Source organism: Pituophis catenifer, unplaced genomic scaffold (genome assembly GCF_029215685.1).
Source record: "Pituophis catenifer annectens isolate HBS135680 unplaced genomic scaffold, rPitCat1.0.hap2 SCAF_1, whole genome shotgun sequence".
Taxonomy (NCBI): domain Eukaryota; kingdom Metazoa; phylum Chordata; class Lepidosauria; order Squamata; family Colubridae; genus Pituophis; species Pituophis catenifer.
Window position 1 is genome coordinate 82658395 of NW_027256881.1, and position 20538 is coordinate 82678932.

At 41.6% G+C, this 20538-nt stretch overlaps 1 protein-coding gene across 3 annotated transcripts in view; it reads right to left on the minus strand.

Moving 5' to 3' along the window:
- Positions 1-19748, minus strand: part of TAB2 (TGF-beta activated kinase 1 (MAP3K7) binding protein 2) — a 61022-nt gene extending 41274 nt beyond the window's left edge. For 2 of the 3 annotated variants that reach the window (XM_070932657.1, XM_070932655.1), the window contains exon 1: positions 19470-19748. The gene's annotated coding sequence lies outside the window, so the exon portion shown is untranslated. Of the gene's footprint in view, positions 1-18114; positions 18282-19469 lie in introns of those variants that run through there. The other variant, XM_070932656.1, reaches the window with a different exon arrangement.
- Positions 19749-20538: the final 790 nt, after the last annotated feature.

Genomic DNA, 20538 nt, shown 5'->3' on the forward strand with positions numbered 1-20538 from the left:
AGCCGATCGCATCAGGCCTAGAAACCGGCGGGATGGTTGGTTTTTCTCCCTCCTTTTCATTGTTGGGCTTGTGTTGGAGGCAGCGGTGAGAGCGACGGCTGTGGAGCCGGCAGGATCGACTCCTCTTGTTAATCAGCTGGGCCGTGCGAGCCATTAGCGGCGCAAATTACAATAGCCGGAGCGCGACTGGAGTTGTTCTGCCCCAGCTACGGACCCCAAAGAACACAGCACACACAAAGTCTGTACAAACCTTAGTTTACTAAAATAAATCAGTCTTTTTCAAACAAAGGCTGTTAATTAACTTTCTTATCCAAAGAATAAATCCAAAGAATCCAAAGAATAAATAATTGTAATCTTACTATGGTTGGCAGAAAGCCCAGAAGCAATTTGCAGGAAACTGACAAGAGAACTAAGATCCAGACATGAAGGAGAGTGAATGAAGTTGTTCCATGCAAATTGCCTCAGTCGTCATTCTTCCTTAAATAAGCTAAGGGAGTGGCCAATTAGCCCCAAGCCTTACTCTTGAGGAGACCTCCTCCTGAGGAGCCACTCCTGCCTTTTGGCAGCTCTGCACACCCATGCATCAAGAAGAGGCTCCTCCCCTTCTTCCTCTTCACTTATAGGAGCTTCTGGAGGTTCTGAAGGCCCTGGCTGAATCCCCACCTCTGGCATCACATCTTCTCCAGCCTCCTCATTGTCTGACTCAAGTGCCAGCTGCACAGGCTACTGGCACAGCACCACACCAGCCTCCTCACTGTCGGAATCAGCTACTAGCTGCATAGGCCACTGACGGACCAAAACTGCCTAGTTTTGGCTAGGCATACTCGTTGGGGGAGGCCTCAGGTACCAGGAATTTAAAGAAGTGCTTGCAGCGGAGCCAGTGGGATAGTCAACTTCTCAGATTGAACAGCGGAACCTGGTGAGTCATTTGCAGCTCTAATTTGCCCCTCAGGAGCGGGAAGGAGTCCCTGCCTAGTTTCAGCTAGGCATACTCAGTGGCATAAGGCCTCAGGAGAGGCGTGGAGTTCCTGCCCAGCGGTGGCTGAGCATATCCACGAGCCACAGCCTCAGTAGAGGCTATTTGGAGTCCCTGCTTAGTTGAGGCTAGGCATACTCAGCTTTGCCCTGCTAGCCTGGAAAGGCTTTAAGTCCCTGTCTAGTCTCAGCTGTTGCAGGAGCTATTGCAGGAGCAGCTAATACTGATTGCAGGAGGCCTTTGAGCTTGCAGGAGATTGCAAGCAGTTACAGTAACGGTTGGATTTTTTAAACTGCAAAATGGCGGGAAGAGCTGCTGGGCATAGATCCAAGAAACAGCTCTCCAGTAGTTCTGCTCTGGAAAAGGAGGCTGCCCCCTTTAAAGAGGCCACTTCCCAATCTGGGGCCCAGGGGAGACAGAAGCATTCTAAGGCTTCTGAGAAAGATGCCAGCAGAAGACATAAAACTCTGGAGAGACAAATTAACAGAGCTGAGAAAGAACTGTCCCAGCAGGCCCTTACTAGGGCTGCAGGAGAAACTTCCCGCCCTTTCTCTCCTGAGCTGTTGATGACTCAACAGCCTGTAATTACCCAGGTTTGGTCACCAGAGGGAGCAAGTGAACATTCCTTTAACTTATCTCCCCATATTGATAATGTCATGGCCACAGCAACAGCTGCTGCAGCAGAGCCCTCTACTTCTAGAAAGGAGGTTTCTGCAACGTTTACACCGATGGCTGCAGGTTTGCGGCAAGGTGAGGACTGCATTTCTGATTTACCTGCTAATCTCAAATTATTGATAGCACAGTCTCTCAGGATCTTGAGGATAGATTGTAAACTGCTCCTAGGCCTGTAGCTCCCCCAATGGAGCCTTCTACCAGTCTCCCACAGGGTGTGCACTTGACAAGAAACCAGTCCTACTGGCAGGAGTCCCAAGCACACGATGAATCTTCTGATGGAGAGGATTCACTGATGCAAGAAGGGAGTCAAGGAGAAGCAGAATTGTCTCACCCATACTAGTCTCCGGCAACATAGTGGAAGGGCTTAAGAACAGACGATAAGAAAGTAGAATTAACTTTGCGCAAGGCGCACCAATCTTCAGCATGGGCAATTAAGGCCGCATCCACAGCCTCATTTTTTAATCGCACATCACTGCTGTGGTTACAGCAGATGCAGCAGAGGGCTCCACCAGGACCTGAATAAATTGATTGCTGCTGCGCAATTTTCCGCGGATGCAACCTTATCCGCAGCTAAGTATGCTTCTAAATCCCTAGCCTCTTCCATAACATCAAGGAGGATGCTTAGGCTGCGAAATTGGCAAGCGGATGCCAAGTCCAAATGGTGTCTAGACTTGGCCCCTTATAAAGCGGGCACCCTCTTTGGGGAGGCTCTGGAACTGGTCCTTGTAGAAAATAAGGACAAGTGAAAGGTCCTTCCATCCTCCTTTAAGAAGGATAATCAACGCACTACTCCATACTATCGCAGGTCTTCATATAGGCTGGATTTGAGTCCTTCTCTTCAAAACCAGCAACGCTTTCTCCATCAGCAAGCAGAGCATCAACTGGATAGGGCAGGGCTTTGCAACTAGCCCAGGCAAAACCTCCAGAGCAAACGGCCCTTTCGAGGGGCAGGAGGTCGTGCCTTTCGTAGACCAAGATGATTACTTAACAAAGCCCCCACTGGCGGCTGATTGACATTCTTTGCGCCCCAGTGGGAGATGATCATGAGCGACCTCTGGGTCCTCAATACGGTGAGGCTTGGCCTCAGCCTAGACTTTCTCTCCACTCCTCCGAACCACTTTATTCACTGCCCTATTCCAAGAAGCAGCGAAAAGGAAGACCTCATGGGAACCGCCATCCAGCATTTGCTGGAGATTCAGGCAATCGAGGTGGTTCTGGAGAAGCAAAGGGGGCGGGGGTTTTATTCCACCCTCTTCGTGGTTCCAAAGTCTTCGGGGGGGTGGGGGGGTGGAGAGCAATTCTAAATCTAAAGAAAGTAAATTTGTACTTGGTCTACCAAAGGTTCAAAATGGACTCCCTTCACCACCATCCTAGAGGGAGTTCAGGAGGGTGACTTCCTGGATCTATAGACCTTACGGAGGCTTACCTCCATATGCCAATCCTCCGGCACATCATCAGTATCTCCGCTTCTGCTTCAAACAGACTCATTACCAATACAGGGCATTGCCCTTCGGACTAGTGTCAGCGCCCCAAGCCTTTACCAAGGTTCTGGCAGCGCTAGCAGTTTATCTCCGGTCAATTCCAATTCCAATTCATCTACAATGCTACTTAGATCGCATTTTTGTGAAAGCATCCTCCTTTGACAAGGCTACAGAGGCACTGCAGACAACGATCACAGTTCTACGACAGCACAGATTCTTCGTCCATTTCCCGAAGAGTCATCTGGTTCCAGCCACAAGGCTCTTACATCTGGGGATGGAAATCAACACCGTACTGGGACAGGTCTTCCTATTCCAAGACCGCAAGGACAACCTGATTTCCCTCATCAGACTGGTAAGGTCAGAGCGCACGGTTCAAATTGCCCTGTTAGCTTGACTGTTGGGGACATTTGTCTTTTGCATTTCAATCATTCCCTGGGCGAGACTGTACGCCAGGACCCTTCACTGGTTCTTGCTCCCATATCAAAGGGCAGGCAGCAGCAACTCACGCACCAAGGTACGAGTTCCTCCAGACGTGTTAAGGTCCCTCCACTGATGGATGTCCCCAGCCTTGGACAAGGGCTGTGTCTTCAAGGAGCCCAACCGCATCATGATTATATCCGATGCCAGCCTCTTTGGTTGGGGGGCCCATCTTCAGGCCTACATGACTCAGGGCCATTGGACTCCAGCGGACCTGACTCACAACATAAATTGGCTGGAGCTTCGGGCAGCACAACTGGCCCTTCAACAATTCAGGGACAGGATCCAGGGACAACACATCCTTATTCTCACAGACAACATCACAGCCAAGGCTCACATAAACCGTCAAGGAGGAACTCATTCACGGAGCCTCATGTCAGAGGCAGAGCGTTTGAGGAGCTGGGCAGAGAAGCACCTGCTCTCTCTCAGAGCAGAGCACATAGTGGGGAAGGCCAACTGACAGGCAGACAGCCTCAGCAGGTCCACGACAGACAATGCGGAATGGAGATTACATCCCAATCTCTTCCAGGAACTGACTGTCAGATTTGGTCTTCCAGTGGTAGACCTGTTCGCCTCCCCGCTAAATACCTAACTTCCAAATTATTTCGTAAAGTTTCCATCACCGGGGGCAGAGGAGACCAACGGTCTCCATAGCCCTTGGCCCAGGGGACTGCTTTTTGCCTTTCCACCGCTTCCTCTCATTCCGAGGGTCATCCGGAAGATATTAGGGGAACAGGCGGAGGTCCTTCTCGTGGCCCCCACTGGCCCAGGCGTCCGTGGTTCACGGACCTGGTAAATCTTTCAATTGCTTGGCCCTGGAGGATCCCTCAGGAGAGGATCTCCCTCAGCCAGGGGGTCTTGGCCCATCCAGAGCCACATTGGCTCCACTTGACCGTCTGGCACTTGAGAGGAGGCTCCTGAGGAGGGACTTCTCCTCCAGGGTCATTCAGACCATTCAGGTGTCACATAGGCCATCTATGAATCGCATTTATGATTCAACATGGTCAACCTTTACTAACTGGTGTACAGTCAGGCATCTTGGACCCACCTCAGTATCAGTGCCCCAGATCCTAGACTTTTTACAGGAGAGTCTGGACAGGGGCCTTTCACACAACACCGTACATCAACAGGTAGCTGCGCTGTCCACAGTACTGAGGTGTGTGAAGAAAACATCCCTGGCCCATCATCTAGTACTTTGGAGATTTCTAAAGGAGGCATGAACCTCAGGCCACAAGTGATCCATAGGTACCCTACCTGGGATTTGTCTAAGTACTCCAGGCCTTGACATCTGCTCCCTTTGAGCCATTATGAACTGTGAGCATACGGTTTCTGACCTTTAAGGTTGTTGTGGTCCGCCAGCAGCCTGCGGAGCTGGCAGCGGAGTTGGACAGCGATGAGGCTGAGGAAGAACATGAGCCAGTCCTGGAGGCTTGGGAAGGACATCTCTGCGTCAGAGGCAGAGATGGAGCCAGGGCCATCGGAGAGTGAGATGCAGACTCTAGAGCCTCCAGAGACTGATAGGAGTGAGAGGGAGGAACAGGAGGAGCCTGTTCCTAATGCACGCATGAGAAGAGCTGCCAGAAGGCAAGAGCAGCTCAAGCAAAGAGGACAACTCAGGAGTAGGGCCAAGAGATGATTGGCACCTCCCATAAGGCCTAAAACAGACCAGCAACAGCATTTGGGCTTTGCCAGAAAACAACGTTGGTAGCTTCGTCTTCTTCGTCTACGTCTCGTATTTATTTTTGTATCTATGACTTCTGAACATTTGCCAAGAAAGGCCTTTGGCAGTTTGCCTAATTGGACCAAGGTTTGAGATACGACTGAGGAATTTGTGTAGGGAGGAATTTGTTTTAATTTAGTTGAACAACGCTGGGAATGAAGTAATTCTCAGCTGTTTGAATAAAGTTTATTTGTTTTTTCTCTGACTGTTTTTCCTACTACTTACTTGGGCCTGGGTCACAACAAAGGTTGTGTTCTTGGTGGCTATCACCTCAGCCAGACGCATTTTGGAACTGGCAGCTCTTTCAGTCTAAATTATGCATATTCCATACTAACAGGGTGGTCCTCCAGATGGACCCCTTCTTCCTTCCCAAGGTGAACTCCTGGTCCCACAGAACACAGGAGGTCATTTTGCCAGACTTCTGTCCAGGGCCTACCCATGCCCTGGAAAAGAAATGGCATACTTTGGATGTAAGGAGGGCACTCTGGATTAACATCAAGAGGACATCCCCTTGCAGAAGATCAGAGGTCTACTTGTGTCATTCCATCCCGCCTCTAAAGGCAACAAGGTCACACCAGCGACCATTGGCCTCTGGCTGCGTGCATGTATAGCGACAGTCTACCAGGTTCAGACTTTACCAAGACCCTGGGGGGTGACAGCCCATTCCACATGCAGTGCTGCCACCTCCGCGGCCTGGGCGATGCAGGCGTCCATTGAGGATATCTGCATCCCCCTCGCCCTTCATATGTCATTATAAGGTGGACGTTTACGCTTCTGCAGAGGCGTCCTTTGGGCAGAGAGCGTTGCAACAGGTTCATAGGGAGATTGAAGGTTCTGACCAAGCGGTTTCCCACCCATAGTAGGGGAGGCTTTGGTAAGTCCCATTCCTGGCCACTCCTGGGAGCTTTCAGGAGAATGGGCGTTGGTCCTACCTGACACGCCCTTTCTCTGAGTAGTCCCAGGAGTGGCCAGGCCGCGCCCTAGCAACCGCTTGATCGGTGCTCCAGGAACGAATGCTTGCATTTGAGCTTGTTTTCACAGCTACGTCCTCGCCGAAACTGGGGCACAGAGGAGGAGGACGGAGGCATGGCCCAAAAGAAATTGACAGCTCGGTCTCAACAGGAAACAGACAAATCAACCCATTCCTGGCCACTCCAAGGACTAGTCAGAGAAAGGGTGTGTCAGGTAGGAACAACGTCCATTTTCTCATGCTTGATAACAAACTGGGGCCAAGAAGGCTATTTTATGTCACATTAAATTACTGAGGTGGTAGACTCAAACTGCTTCTGTTTCCTCCACATCAAAGATAAGAAATATACCTATAAGTGCCTGATCCAAGTTAGGAAGAACAAATGTAAACACAACGAATGGTTGACTCAACAAAAATCTAGACGTATATTGATTTGCAAGCAGAGAAACTACATTAACATTATATGATGCAATTCTACTTCTGACTGCCATACTAGGAAACTGCAAGGAATCATATGCGAACTATCAAATTATCTAAAGGAAGAATGAGGTGTAAGTGTAGTAACCATCATCATAAAAGAATGTTGGTGACTAAGTGAGTAAAATGACTAACCTAAATTATATCAATCTTCTTACACTTGGTTCAAGCAAGTTTAGTTCAAGCAAGATAAGGAAAATCTTTCAAACCAATTGAGGATTTCTCAAATGTAACAGGAAATGCAAGATCCATCTACTTCCTACACAATGAAAGCATAAAAAGGAAGTTTACTGAAATACTATTCAGTAGAGATGTCAACTTCCCACAAACCCTAGAAAATATTCTTTATTTACAACAAACTTTAATTCTAGAAGACTAAGTTAGATCAGCAGTCTAGTTATTATCAAGACTACAGTAATACCCACTGAAATATGGCAAGCACAGAAGATGAATTAGTAAAGGTTCAATCTAACTATCCCAGCAAATTTAGAAAACAACACAGTGGTCAGCGGATTGGAAGAAGCTAATCTACATTCCAAGGAGACTCAATGGGGTATGCAAACTATCATAAACTATCCTTAATTTCACATGCTAATAAAATAATGCTTAGGATCATCAAATGCAGATTAGATGTTCAAGTGAGCTTTAGAAAAGACCACAGAATGTGTGATATAATTACTGAGGGATGCTAGATAGCAGAAAAAGTCCCCCAAAATACCCAAAAGAAGTCATTATGTTCTTCATTGATTATAGAAAAGTCTTTGTATTAGTCACTTCAAGTTGTGGAATGTACTAAAAAATGGGAATCCCAGAATATCTCAATGTCCTCATAAGAAACTTATATACAGGTCAGGAAACCACAATGTGGAAAGAACATAGTAAAATAGCCTGGGTCCAGCTTTGCAAAAGAATGCAACAAGGCTGAATATTTTCTCCTTATTTATTCAATCTATAATATATGCTGAATATACTGTATATATTAAGGGAAGCTAAACTGGAAGATGATGAGCAAAGTTTTAAAACAGGAGGAAATATTAATAATTTATACTATTTTGATGACCCTGTTAATTGAACAAAGGATCTGCAAGCTCTAATATTAAAAGTCTAAAAGTCAAGACACAAAATGAAAATAAGGTTCTAAAATTAAATATAAATAAGGTCAAACTAATGACAATATAACAAACAGGTTTAGAATCAACAACGAACATAGCAAAGTGATGGATAGCTTCAACCTTTTATGATCAACCTTCAACAATAAAGGATTCAGATACACCACTAACTAGAACTTGGTAGAGCAGCCACTGGAAGTTATTCAAATGCAGTGATGTGTCTATGGCTATAAAAATCAAAATCATGCAAGCCATAGTATTCCCAGTGACACTCTATGGCCGTGATGGCGAACCTATGGCAGAGCCATCTCTCTGGGCATGTGAGCCGTCGCCAGTTGTTGTTCCAGGTTCCGGCGCACCAGCCAGCTGGTCTTCATGTGCACAGGAGCACTGGAAACCAGAGGAGCAGCTGCCTGGTGCGCATGCTGGGAAGATGATCTCCCGGTTTCCGGCGCACACATGCGCAACAGCCAGCTGGTCTTTGCGTGTGCATGTGTGCCAGAAACCAAAACACCAGGTGGCCGGTGTAATGTATGCACCGGAAACCAGAAGATCGTCTTCCCAGCATGCACATGCACACCGGGGGCCTGCTCTTCCAGTTTCCGGCACACATGCATGCACACTTGCACTCCTGTTTCGGCACTCAGTGCCAAAAAGGTTCGCTAACACTGCTCTATGGAAATGAAAGTTGGAAGCAGCAGAAGAGTATTGACACTTTTGAACTTTGATGCTGGAGAAGACTCCTGATAAAATCATAGACAGCCAACAAAACAAACAAATGGATCACCAAGCAAATCAGCTCAGAACTGCCACATGAGGCATATGGCCAGGCTCAAATTATCCTACTTCAGAAATATGAAGACCTACCTCTCTGAAGAAGGGTCTAATACTGGGAAAGTTGGAAGAAAAGAGAAGACAGGAAAACCAGCAGCAAAGCAAATGGATTACAGTAGTAATGGATGCATTATTGGGAGACTGAAGAACTGTACTGGTGACAAATCATTCTGGAGAAAAATATATCTATGTGATTGCTAAGAGTCAACGCCAACTTAATGGTACATAATTAAACAATATTTTACTACTTTTTTTGTACATTGTTTTTATTGTACTTATATATTTTAACTTCCCACTAAGCAATTTTTTTAATATAAATGTGATAGTTTGTAACTAAAATATAAGCTGAGAAAACTGAATAAATCTTTCATTCTGTGCTGCAAAACATAGATGCTACATATTTTTGAAATTAAAGTATTCTGCAGATACTCAACTAGGAAAAATAACTACATCTGTTTCATTTTATATTGTGTTATACAACTTGTCTTAAACAAGTTCCACTTAACAAACAACCTAGTTTTTCTTTTATACTAGTCCATCCACTATTTTAGTTTGATTTATGTTTCTTCAGCTAAGACTACCGGTATGTAGACTATGCATAGGGAAAAAAACCATAGGATTTCACACAACTACACATGGAATAAGACAAAAGGATCATGTGTATGAATCATCCAGTTGACTAAAGCCAGAAAATAAAGTGAGTAGTTTGTACCAAAGAAGAAAACAGGCATTAGGACTCCCAAGATCTATGTTGAGACTAGATCATTGGACAATTCATACTAAACCCATACTTTTCAAAAATAGGGACTGTTTTCAGTGAAAAAAATTGCACAGCTTCAGTGATTCACTGGCTTGAGGAAAGACAATACCATCTGCCATTTTTAATAATAGGCAACCCATTTGTAATTCTGACTTTGTGGGTTCTGATTTATATACTAATTCAACCTAAAGAGAGATTTAATAGATCTTGTTCTGAATCCTGGGGTACTACATATATAACATTACATTTGTAAGCAAACTGCTGTTAAGAAAAGCACTGAAAAGATCACCTTCCCCATAATACCATGTTATACAGAAATAATTAAAAGGAGCGTTGGTCCTACCTGATACGTTCCTTCTCGTTGAGTGGAGACAGCAGCCAGTGTGGGTAGTGCTAGTCCAATCAGCATGAAGGACTGAGTCTGTCAATCATTATTAGTTCCGCCCTTGTTGCCGGGCAGGCCAGCTTTTGGCGAAGAATCGAAGACAGACTCGGCGTGTGGGATAAGGAGAAATACCAGAAGGCAGAGAAGACAGGAAAATACGCAAGGTCCAGCCAAGAAAGGGAGGGTCTGACTGCTGTCTCCACTCAACGAGAAGGAACGTATTAGGTAGGACCAACGCTCTTTCTCCATTGAGAGTGGAGACAGCAGCCAGTGTGCGACATACCCAAGTTCACTGTCCCGGATTTAGGGTGGGATCAGCACCCTCCCCGGCAACGACCCTTTGCAGAACCCGGCATCCAAATGCGGCCTCCGCCGATGCAAACTGATCCAGTTTGTAGTGACGTATGAAAGGGCCAGGAGAAAAACAGTCTGAGAGTCAGTCAACCGATAAGGGAATAAAGCCAGTAATCGTAGTCAGGAAATCTGAGATCAAAAAGCCAGAATAAAGTCAGATTAAAGCCAAAATAGCCAGAAATCAGGAGGAACTAAGACCCACATGTCTGTCCACTGAAGGACTGAGTCAAAAGCTGGCCTGCCTGGCAACAAGGGCGCAACTAATAATGATTGACAGACTCAGTCCTTCATGCTGATTGGACTAGCACTACCCACACTGGCTGCTGTCTCCACTCTCAATGGAGAATGGAAGAATTCTGAAAGCACCTCTCAAACTGAACAGTCAACAAAATATCCAATCAGAATTACTGTTTTTCTGAGCATGTTCTGATGATGTTACCTAGTTTGGGTAATTAAATGTCTGCAAGAAAACAATAAATATTCACTTTTATTGGTATAGTTTTATCTGTTTATCTGTTTAAAGTTGGTTTATCTGATAAAGATTAAAATAAATATGTTATCTCTGGTAACTCTTAATGGAGTTCAACATTCTGCTGAAATGACAAGGCTTTAAGGATTTGTTTATAGGTAAGAGATGGGATGTGGGAAGAAATCATTTGTTGTATTTTAAGAGAAGGTGGTAAGTTACTAAACTTGTTTACCCTGTGGTGATGAAGGAATTTATATTCAGTATTACCATCAGTGTGTGAAAGGAGCCATCTTATAGAATGCCTAGAAAATCTATAAAATGCCAAAAATGGGACATCAAAATCTGAAACACAATATTTCACACATCTCCTAGGCATTCTATGCAACGCCAAAAAGCAAACTGGCAAAGTATAAAATACTCCTGCTAAAATTCCATTCTAGCCTTCCTTGTTGCAAGAAGTAGGTCAATACTGGTCTTTGTCTCTCTCTTTTTTTTTCCAGTAAGAAATCCTGTACTTTATTTTGCATTTCTTTCGTTTTCATATATGTCTTTTCAATAAAGGATTAGGGGTTAACCCTACTTCTAACCCTTTTCATGACTCTCTTTTCATACTTTGCCTAAATAGTTCTTGTCATTCTGCAGAATGCCTGGGTGTTATATGTAATGCCTAGGAAAAGTATATAGCATATTAAACATTTCATACTGGAATAGTTCGGATGGGTGCTCAGCTAACTACCAGTAAAATTTGTTTAAGGATAGCAACAACAATTGCTAGGTTGTTGTGGTTCTAAACACCTTACTTTACAACCACATTGCTTTTTGACTGAAATTCGGGTCCCAATAGTGGTTGCGAGTTTATTTATCAAATTTCTACACCGCCCATCTCACTGAAGTGACCCCGGGTGGTTTACAAACAAGTTGAGGACTATGTGACTTTATCACCCTGAATAGCCAAGTTCCCCCGTAAGTGGCCTTGTGATTCAGAACAGATTGCTTTAAAGTTTCCTGCTCCTAAATCTTATCATAGTTTATCTGAATATTGCAGAACAATCAACCAGTAAAATCATAATGAAAGGTACAGATCAGATTACTCTTGATTTATGGATAAAAGATATTCAAACATCCCCATAAACCATTAAACAAAACTGTAAGAAGATTGTGCAATTATTATCAACTTTTTATCTAATTTGAGGTTACTGAGCACTCCTATTCTTTAAGCTACATAGACCAACCTGGTCAGTACTAAAACTCAATTTATCTCAGTTGGTTTTCACCAGCCAGAACTGGTATGAATCCAATACACAAATAGTCACCTGCATAGTCTCAAGTACATGCCATTCTGGAGTGGGTTATACAGACTAAAAACTGTAAACAGAAGTTTCTCTATGAGAACAATATTACCAGTTATACCTACACATGTTGATCCATATTTGGAAGTAATGCAAAAGACACTAGATTCACTAAACATTTTCCCACAATAGCGATGCTATCCATTACTATACTACAATCTATTACCACTAAAAAGATTACCATCTTCATAGTGAACTAAAATATGTAACTTTTGACTCGAAACAACTGAATCATAAGAACCCAAGTTTGTTAAAAACAAACCAACTTGCCATTTGCAAAGCTACACATTGCCTGACTTAACCTCTAGGATATTAGCAAGCATGCAGACAGTGGCAACTAATAGAAATTGAGTACATCAATTTTCACAAGGTTTTAACAAATTCTCTTGCAAAGTGTTCCTGGCAAAGCTAAGCACCAAAATTTATAGATATAAAAATTGTTCACAGTAATCATAGCAAATTTTGATGCACAATGGAAGATTAATAGTTCACATGGATAAATCAGGAAAGGATGATGGAGCAAGGAACACATGGCTCAATAAAATTTCAACATTCCATACATTTTTTAAAAAATGATAATTTCCAAGGTAATGGAACCTAAAGTTTGAAATCATTATGAAGGGAAGCAAAAATAAAATTGTCAACAGAGTAATTCCATAAATAAATCAACCCCATTTGGAATATAATACATAATTTTAATTTAATTTAATTTAAATTTAATATTTAAATTTATATACCGCCCTTCTCCCGAAGGACTCAGGGCAGTGAACAGCCATAGATAAAAAACATAGAATATAAAATTTAAAAACAATTTAAAAATATATTAAGCAATTGACCACATCAAAGTATATATATATATATTGTAGATCTGAAGCATTCTGGAATACAGAAAGATTTAGGATAGGTATTTGTTTACATTCAATTTAACCAGAATTTGCCATTTTCAGATGTAAAGGGAGACACTAATGCAGATAATTTTAAAGGGGGAACTGGAAGAATTGAATACCAAAGGTTACTACTCTCAGTGACAGTTTACTACCTTCTGAATAACAGGAAACATACCTTAAATACCAACTGCTATTAAGGCAAAATGGAAAAGATTTATCCCTGTGTGCATGTTTCTAAATATTTTGAATGCACTTAGTTGGCATGACACAGAATACTTGAATAGATGAGCTTTGATCTAGAAGGGCTCTTCTTATGTACTTAGATTAATATCTATTTCAGACGTAAGTCACAATTATTTCTGACAAGAAAAATCATTGATGCACTGACGAGTCATTTACAACCAACTGAAGCTACAATATCAACAGCCATGATCAAATGGAATTCTAAAACCCATCCAAATTTGCTGAAAACTCTACATGTTGTAAATGTCCTCCCAATAATGTATTTTTCTTAAGAAGACATGTAATAAAGACCCACCCAATATTTGGTACAAAAAAATTAAATGCTGCTTTAGTATTTCTATTATAAACAGCCCAAAGCGTATTTTGAAATAATTGCTCAGTGCATTTTATCAAATATTGCTGCTTACACTAACATTCTCAAGTATCTAATTGGTTGATTTACATGTCTAGACAAACATGACATTGTAGCATATGCTTAAAACAGTATCCTTCAAGCAACTTTCTCTAGCATCTAGTTCTAGTATGGAACCTGATCCCTTTGTCCCTTAGTTAAATTAGATTTAATTGGTCTTATTGTTGTCAATCATACAGTTGCAATCTTTCTCTCCCACCTGAAATTCTATGCAAAAATAACATTTATTCTTTCTCTTGGGCCTTTCATGCACTTATGATAAACTTACAAATTTGCAAAATTTGTTTGATAAAGCATTTATGGAAGCATTTATTAACTTTACTACCTTATTTTAAAGTACCAAAGCATATATGCCCAGACCACTCCAACAAGTTTTATAAGCATACATTACTATGGCATCTTGATAATTCTCTGGTTTTTGGAGACTACGTGGACAGGTCCCTGCAGTTTTCTTGGCACAATTTTTCAGAAGTGGTTTACCATTGTCTCCTTCCTAGGGCTGAGAGAAAGGGACTGGCCTAAGATCTACTCCTGCCCTTGGCTTTGTGCCCAAGGGCAGGTGTAGAACTCATGTTTTCCTGGTTTTTCCTGGCCTTATGCCTTAACTACTACACCAAACTAGCTCTCTATGATGTTAAATATATGTCCTGGACCAAGTGCACAACCTTTTTTAGACTATAATGCTTTTGAAAAATAGATCAGTCATAGTGAGTCCACTATTTCATCCCTTGGGAATTCTGAATACATTCCAAATTTGGGACTTATTCCTGCATACTTTTTAAACTTAGGCCTCAATATGCTACACAAAGCCTAGTTCTGGCCTCAAGGAAAGAGAAATTGGGGCACTTCTATCACACATAACCAGTGAGCAACTCCAAATATGCACGTACTAAAGCTTCTCACACAGAAAAAAAGTATTTTTCCTAAAAAGGATTCATATTATCCCCGTTTGGAAAAATTATTTTATGATGAAAAACAAGGAAAAAAACTAGAAATATAATAACTTTTATTCAAATTATACAAAATTTAGATTACATAGCTTCACAATAACTCAGCTGTACTCAGACATTCAGTATAAATACATTTTATGGGTTCTGCCCTAATTATTGGCTCCGAATGGTTACAGGCAAATAACAGCTTTATTTATGAGGTGGTGGGGTGTATATTTTAAATAAACTTCTAGACAGCAATGCTGATTATCTAACACAAGTTAAGTTTACATTAGTAATTAAAGCAAAAATTAGAAATAAAGCATTATCTTTCATCTTTTCTACAATTTTCAATTATTTAAAGCAGTATTTTTTCATATTGAATACTAATAAAAACAGAGGTAAACGTCTAGTTCCATACATACCTTTGTTATTATTTATAAATTGTCTATCATTGAAAAAAAGCAAACATTTATCAACATCTTTGCTTAGATTTGAATCAGTACAATTTTTCATATTGCTGTTTTATTTTCAAGGCAATGTGATTTCCTTGTAAAATTTGAATTATGGCTTTTGAAGGGGGGGATTCTATATGCAATCTTCATAAAAGTATTTTTTTTAAAAATCACATATTTGAACAACCAATATACCTTGACATTGTAGTTACTAAACCTAGCTTCACAGTACAGTAGACATTCATAAGACTGCCAAATAATCACATACATAATTATACATACACACACACACAATAATGCAGCCAAATACAAAGCACATTCATTCACAAAGAAGTTTAATCATACATAAATCTTAGCACATTAAGTTATTATCAATTGTCAAATAAGATTACTTTTCAAGTAAATACATGTGAAAACTTTGTTCAGTTTTGGAAAAAAAAAGGTGGGTGCTTAAATTAAGTGTGTTGTTTATGTATGTTAAATTGAGATAGCCATAAAAAACTTCAGGTTAACAATGGAGGAAGGGAGAAGATACGTTGGTCTTTAATAAATTCCTCCAACTACAGTTCGGAATGGGTGAAAATTACTGTCACAAGGAATGACTTCTGTGCATGCTGTTGGTTAACTACTCCAAACTTCCAAAAGAACAAATCTTAAATCACTGACATGTAGCAGAAAGACAGGGAGCTATCTAAATCCACAAGAAATCCTTCTGGCAGAAGTAAGTGAAAATCAACAATAAATTCAACTCATTACTTTCACTAGTTCTGACCAAAAAGATATTTCCTAAGTGTGAAATCTGGAATTTTTAACAACAGTTTCAATTATTGGTTTCTTCATATTGTTTGAAATTTTGTCACAATTATGTTTGCATTAATGAAATTGTTACCTAAAATTGATATTAATCAGAGAAGTTGGTAAAAATATTATTTGGATCAACAACAGAAAAATACCAACTAAGGATTACCCTAATCTTGAAACTCTTTTGCTAGCTTCCTTTATAGTGCATTTACTGGAGAAATAAATATTAGAGAAGTTTAAAAAGAAATTGTACTAAAGAGTAATAAAAATCTTAGACATAGCTTACTTTTACATTTGTAAACTGTAAATTCTGAATCAACTGAATTATTTTAGCTCTGTTTCTTATAAAACAAGTATAGGTAGTTTGTTTTATATGGCTAGCAATACTTCGAAATAAATTCTTTAAAGAACATGCAGTACCATACAATAGTTACATTGTTGGATTAGGACCAGGAAGACCCATGTTCAAATCCACCTCAGTCAATGAATCTCATTGGATTACTCTGGGTAAATCACTCACTCTTTCAAACCAACCTATATTGCAAGGTTATTACTACCGGTACAGGGAAAGAGGGATGCACACCACCTTGAGCTCCTGAAATTTAACAGCATATTTAACAACTAAAATGTTGTTTTTGTAAAATTTAAACTAGTTTCAAAAAATTGTCAACAGGCAATTATTCAGGCAAAATAGATTTGTACACTACCAACTTTCTAGTTCAAAGTAGTATTAATGCTTGATAATTTAATAATTCTAATAACCAGATTACTGTATATTGCTATGTGGAATGCTTCGGTTTAGAATGTCACTGTTATTCAACGAGATAACTGCTTTTCTTTTGATTTTTACGTCTTAAGATAATTTGTCCCTCAAGTGATTGGAAATAGAGAGCAATGAATTTTTTTATATCGTTAAACTAATCCAGAAATGGAATTTCAGGCTAGGACTTATGGAATATCTTTGTAGGAATTTTACTACATTCCTCATTGAATAGAGGTTTATACTATTGAAACTGAGACTTTATAGCTTATTATGTAGCAAATTATTGCTGGTTCATATTAAGCCTGATATATGTATTACTAAGAAATGTTAATTATGTATTTGATCTAAAATTCATTTTGGCCACAACATTGTGGAAAATATCCAAAACCAGAAGCTATAACTAAGTTGAAAGAAATGACTTGTCCCCAATTTAAACATTCAATTTAAAAGCCTCTTTATATGTACCAAAGTTAATGGATATTAAATTTATAGGAAGTATATTTTTTCAAATTTTCAAAAGAGTTTTATTAAAGAAGTTATTTAAGAAAATATGCAGAAACCATTTGTAGTCTTATACAATTGTTAACTTTGTTATGCAGCCTAGAATAGTTATTGGAAAAGTATCTTTAAAAACCACTTTGGTGCTTACATTTACAAAAAAAATACAGTAACTAGTGTTCACATACCATAAGCAACACTATCTGCAGTCTAATCAAGACCTAAATATTGCTTCCTAAAATCTTAAGATTTAAACTTTATATAAAAAGGTACCACATTCACCGATTCCTTTTAAATGTATAATTTCCTAGTAAAATCTAACCTTAGTTTACAATCACAATTTTAAAAGTTCGCATTTTTGTAAGTGACTCAAATAAAAATCTAGAGTAAGCAATAAGTTCTACCTGAATCAGAAATCCTATTCTTGTGAGCAAACATTTTATAAATCCCACAGTATTCATACTTTGTCAATGATATTGCCTTCAGCTTTATCCATCCTCCTGTATCAAGCTGAAGTTAACATTTTAATTCTGACTTATCGGAATTGTTGAGCAGTTCACTTACAGGGCTTTCTAGAACTCCTCCAAAAAATACACTTGATAAAAGAAGCAAACCAGCTGTTCAAATAAGTAAAAACTGCTTTTAGCTAACTAAAATTAACCTGTACATAGAAAATACTGTCATCCAAAAATATATGACCCCAATATATATATATGCACCATAGATTTATATCCAGAAGTAACTTCACTAAAATTAGCACTAACACAATGAAGCATTTCATAATAAATATACCGATGAACGTTCTAAGAAATGTTTGTTTTATTAAACATTATTAAACATTTAATAAAAAGGATAGTTGTTGAAAGTGCTGTTCCAAGAATTATTTTTAAGTATTTTATAGAGTTTTGTACCTGTTTTCTCATGTACCTACAGAAGATAGTGTGCTTTCTTTTGATATATAGTATACATGTACAAAAATGTTGGTATTAAAATAAAGATTGGTGTGCATCTTAAAAGACAATTTGATTTTTTTAAAAAAGGAATATTGTGCAGAGTGACTACATCCATATTGGTTCTTGTGACAACTTACCATACATTTCAAAATAACAGTTTGGGAGTGGGATGGTATTGTTTTTGTAGTAGTTCAACTGCTGTGTGAGAATAGATTCCAAGCAATGGCATTAAGGGAAGAATCTCTTTAAACCTAATACACGAAAAAGTAACTTCCATATAATTTCAATAATTCATAGCATTCCTTGTTACCATCGTATTAACATTTAAATTCAAGTTCATCTAGTATAGGTAGTTTAATTTTTCTATTTACAATAATTAATATCTATCCATATCTACAAGACATTTTTGGAAAAGACTATCTAGGAACCTGAACTACTATACCAATATGCTGATGATATCTCACTATATTATCTCTTTAAATCTGAACATAGGAAACAGTAGAAATTGATTGGTAGCAGCAAAAGATCTGATGTTAAAAACAAAAGGCTACTGGACAGTAGTAAAGATCATGACACTTTATGGGTTGAATCTTAACATCACTGCATTTCCCTAGAAAATCAGTTTTATGGTCTGAGAGTGCTTGCTCCTGGATTCTGATGTAGCCCCCAATGACTGGAATATTTGTGTGTGTGTTTTGTTCTCTTAAGTTTCCTGGAGAAAGCTGATCTGGTCACTGTCACACATGAGTTAGTCACAATCAGGATGGATTATTACCCTGCACTGAATGCAGAGCAGCCCTTGGAATATTCAGCTCCTGAATAACAGTAGTAAAATATAACAATTAGAACAGGTGATTCTACTCTAGAAAATCCAATTTGAATTGGAGCATGAAGTCTGGCTTGGGGATGCCACAAAAATATGGCCTCTCAAGTACTGTCCAAATTCTAATATTTCTTTCTTTAAGGAACTCTCGCAGAAGATGCACAATAGGTGATTTTTTAAAAAAATAAATAACTAGCTCACACTTCCTACATATCCATCAAATTGGGAGTCAAGAGCGGGACCCTCTTCTTCTTTTTTTTCTTCAGGGAGAAGGAGAAGAACAGAGACGCCCTAGAGAAAACTGAACCAGCGCAAGAAAATCTTTCCAATTCAAGGCGGCCAAAAAAGGCCCCTCGCCTCCCGGGACGCCTCCAAAGGGGCTCCGAGGAGGAGTCGGGTCGGCGGATGAGCAGGAGCTTTTTCCAGCCCTCGGACCGAACGGCGCAGCTCCCCGGCAGACCGCGGAAGCTCAGCCCGGCTCCTCCTCTCCCCAGCGGGGCCACCGCCGCCCGGCCCTGCCTGCACACGCCCCCCCCCACTCCGCCCCTCCTGCTCCCGGGCACCGCGGCCAGCCGGGCCCAGACAGGCAGCAGGGACCCCGCGCTCCCTCCAGGCCGCCTGGCGGACAGCCCCTTCGGGGGAGCGGCCGCCAGAGCCGACTTCGCTCACCCTTCCTCCGCGCGGGCTCCTCCTCCGTCCCCTGCAGCAGCGGCACCCGCCGCCACCGCCGCCTCCAGCCGGACAGGCGACCCCTCCGAGCCACTCCGGAGCCGTCGCCGCCTCCCGCCGCCACCGGGGGAGGGAGCAAGGGGGGGGGGGTCCGTGCCGGGGTTGCTGCTGCTGCTGCTGTGGCGGGCAGCGCGGAAGGGGCGGCGGGGGAAGGCGGGATGGCTGGCGGGGGGGGGAGGGTCTTCCAGGCGCCGCCGCCGCCGTCACCGCCTCTCCCGACCTCGCCTGGAACCGCTCCGGCTTCCCAGTCGCTCCCGTCCCTCCTCCTCCTCCTCCTCCTCCTCCTCCTCCGCTCGCTGCGTGTCTCAACCAGCCAAGTCCAAATCAAAATAGTGTCACACAATATGGCGGCCCCTCCAGTTGGCAAGCCTCGCGAGAACTGGCCCCGAAGGCTAACGGGAGAGCGGAGGAGGAGGAGGAGGAGGAGCTCCCGCGTTGCCTCGGTGACGGGTATTGCCGCCGATTTGCCCGGCGCGAGCGAGTTGAAGACGCTCGGGATGCAGAGCGGTGCCCTTCGCAAGTTCTCCCAGGGGAGAGAACCAGCTTGCCTGACAACCGAAAAGCGGCAAGAGATGGGAGATATCTCTCAAGCTTCCACGCTGAAGTTAAAATCGGCTCCTCCTCCGTGGACCTCGCTCTGCGGATCGTCATTGAAAAACCAAGAAAATGTGGCGGGTACTTAGACCGCGGAACTGGAATTTATCCCATATAAGGGACCCACTTCCATGCGTTACTTTACATCGGCACCGTAAAACCGACACGGACAGCGCGAAGAGGATCGCTACGGAAAATCCCCAGCCTGGCGCTACCTTTAGAAAGATTAGCCGAATTGCCACGGAACGGGGTGGGGGGGCAGGTTTTCTCTACCACACAACCCGTGAAAAAACATTTGACTTGATTGTGGATTTTTATTTTTTATTTTTAAATGCCATTCGACGCACTTTCTTAATATTGGATAATATCGGATATTAATAATTATGATCCAGCAAACCAATTTAACCGGACAGCA